Raw genomic sequence first — 3,538 nt, 5'->3', positions numbered from 1 at the left:
TCCTTGTTGCGATGCTTGCAGTGACAGTAAAGAGTTTAAAGTGATACACGTCACTTTAAAGACCTGCGTTTAAAAAAAATATTTTGGTCTTGTGTATGGGTGCAGATACATACTTTTTCACTTTACGCAGGCTGAACAACCTCAATATGGGAAAGGGATGTACTCTAGGTTTGAAACAAAGTGGGATATGGTTGTGTCTAGGGAGGAATGAGATCAGCACATACAAACTCTGTGCGGCGTGTGCAGATTATCATGGATTTTTGCAGACTTGTATCACTTAACCACTTATGTAGCTGACAGCAGGGTGTAAATGGACAAAGAAGTAGCTGTCTTTTTTGCAAACTTCCCAAGTTTGTGTAACAGCTGGTTTTCATGACTCTGAATTTCCAGATGCAAACCTCTAAAATGAGCATCCTATTGGATGGATGCTTGTCTTGGAGGGACTGCAGCCCACAAAAGTCAGGCTGGAGAACGGGTGTGATGTGTGAGCTGTCCTCACTGAAATTTAGACTAGTTTTACAGCTGACTACTGGGCTGACCGGGGAAGTATTTGGCAAATTCTCTTTTCTTAACCTGGACCAAGTTTTAAGCATGTGAAAGGAGCTATGAACGGAGAATTGAAAAACATTGCTATATGGATCTAAAACTGGTTGCCTAATTTTCCCATTTCTCTGTGATGCTGCTAGAAAGTAGCAACGGTAGATTTTTATTTTTTTTAACCCTCAACTCTTGAGAATTCCCTTTTGACCAGCAATATGTAAAGGGCAGTCACAGTTACAAAATTTTCTGTATGGTTCAGGTGTGTGTCCACATACTGGCTTGATAAAAATGCATTAACAGAAATAGCTGGGGTTTAGTTGATGTAATTGTGTTGTAGTCCATCAAGAAACGCATCTCCTGAAGAAAGAAGGGTTCTTGTCCTGCCCACCAAATGAAACGCGTTGTTGAAACAAGGGGAAAAAAAAAAAAGCTGCTTAGTACAAACCTTCTAGGGTTAAGCCTAGCTATTATAATCCATCCTTGCAGCAGAATTTGTGTGTTATATATCAGTAAATAGAATATACCTTTTTGCTGTTCTGCTCTGAATGTACACCAAAAACTCTTGAGTGTTTCAAGGTACTATTAATCACATGCAGGGATTTAGGACTTTTAAAATATTTTATCTTTTGCTGTATTTAAAAGACCATATTATCTATGTCAGTGATGCATCTTTAAATGTACATCGAATGGTGGCACAAGTATCAGCGGCTGTTTTCTTAAATATTTACATCCTGTAAGGCTGATTCTGACTGATTCTTCCCATTCCATTCATTCTATGGATTGCTGCCCCCATCCTCCTGCCGTAAAGGTACAAGTACTGGTAAGCTGGAGAAGCCTGAAAATTAGGAACTGGACCTGTGAAACATGAATGGGTGCTATGTCTGGAACGTTTTTTGAATGAATTAAAAGTAAGGGAGGGTTATGGGAGTAGTTCTGGTTTGCACACCAGAATCCCAGGCGCCTGCTAGGATCCCAGCGCCCTGTCTGGGCGGGAGCAGGACTCGCCCGGGGTGCCAGGAAGGGAGGTCCTCTCCTTGCCACCCGCTGAGGCGGGCTTGCCATTTGTGGGGTGTGTGATGGCTTTCAGCCGTCTTGACTGACAAACAGCTCAGCTCGATGAACCAAACTCGCTGTCTGCAGCGAGGTACAAGTCTCAAGTGGGAATAGAGAGCAGTGAAGTTTTTGTTGTGCTTTGGAGTGATGGACAGTTCTCAGCTATTTATGCGACACTGCTGGACTTGTTCTGCATATAATTTTTTCCTGTCTCCTTTCTTACTCTGCTATCCCTCAGACAAAATAGCTAGTAAATACGTAGTCTGTGTTTTTTGACTAGGTTCCTAAAATCCATCCTGAAGCCCTTGCATATGTAAGCATGACCTTTGAAATATTTCAAAAAAAAAAAAAAAGCCTCAGTGGTTTGCCTTTACGCCACTGTGTAAAAGTTGTGCCCTCTATTGGAGCACTCATTTGTCCATCGACTCCGTCTATCGAACACTTTCCCTTCAAAGCCATAAAAAAAGCTTCTCTTTTGCAAGTATGATTTGTCAGTGCGTTCTATAGCAGCTGACATCTTCAGAGACTGCTTTCCTGTTTAAATATCAGGCTCTTGAAATTAGTCTTAATTTAAATGCAGTGTTTCTTTTTTACCTATGTCTCCACATCAGTCCTTTGTTGCTGAGGGCAATTTGGAGAACGTGCAACTGAACAAACTAAGCGGTTTTCAAAATTTCTAACAAGAATTTTCAAATTAGAGGTGCAATACAATCTTAAGTTTTGCTTCTGTTTTATTTAATAATAGCTGGCAGTGAATGAAAAGCACTCTGGATGTGGTATCAGGCAGTCTGCTTCTCAAATAGAGAGAAACTGAGACGTGGAGCTGTGACCCGTTTGAGGTCGCCCTCCCCAGCCAGGAGCAGAGCAAAGTGCTCTGCTGGTGGGTGATACCATCTGTAGAAAAGGGAGAAGCAAGCAACATTAATGTGAATATTAAAAAGCATTTAATGCAAAGATCAAGGAATTTAATCACTTACATATTTGAAACAGTCTGTCTAAAGAAATATTTGGAGTTTTTACAGAGTTATGCTGCTAACGGTAGAAACAAAAACGAAAACTAGCTGTATGCTTTTGAATGAAACAGCTTTCCGTGTCTCTAAAGTGTGTTCTCGATTTATTAATTAGTGTGTTGCTTATGCATATGGCTATACTGACCCTTGTAAATGTGTGAAAGTATATTTATGTGACTCATGGGGTTTCTTGGTTGGGGGGATGTTTTTTGAGAAAGACAACGGTAGATTATTCTTTCTGGATTTTTTTTTAGTCCTGGAGATGCTTCGTAATTAGATATGAGTGTAAGACGCAGTCAGAATAGCCGAGACTCTTCAACCTTCTCCCACTTCTGTATTTCACTTGGACCTTTAGTTTCTCATAGAACAGAACGAAGGGATGGAAAATTAGTTGGAGCCATATGTATTGCTCTCAGGGTTTATAGCTATGCTATGTAAACTATTAGAGGGTAAAAAAAGTAAATGTATTGATACTGAGCCAGATTTTTTTCTGAGCTGTGCAAGCAGCCTTAAGCTGTCTCTGAACACAGAGCTGCTTTGATTTTAAAAAAAAAAACAACACACACGACAACAACCAAACAAACAAAACAACAAAAATTTCCTGTCTCTCCTCCCCTGCTCCTTTTCTTTTGCCGGGGCGGGGGTGATGCAGGGTCCCCCCTACATGCAGAGTGGCCAGCAAAAAGAGGACACTACCTGTGCTCATCCTTTTGGGAGTTAACATAAACAGAGCCCAGCTTGAGGGGAGTTTAAAAGGTGGCTTTAGACGGCTCTTCTACTGCATCACTTTCAACTTGGGGACTGCGATTTAACAAGCTGCTTGAGTCTGGACTGTGACAGATGTCCACAGAGATGCCCATGTTGTCACTCATCCTGGTCCCTAGGCAAATGTTTTCACGCAATTCCTTGGTTGCACCCTCATCCAGAGCACATCC

Source organism: Fulmarus glacialis, unplaced genomic scaffold (assembly GCF_000690835.1).
Source record: "Fulmarus glacialis isolate BGI_N327 unplaced genomic scaffold, ASM69083v1 scaffold27919, whole genome shotgun sequence".
NCBI lineage: Eukaryota > Metazoa > Chordata > Aves > Procellariiformes > Procellariidae > Fulmarus > Fulmarus glacialis.
The sequence above is the reverse complement of the archived record's forward strand: the minus strand, read 5'-3'. Positions refer to the sequence as shown.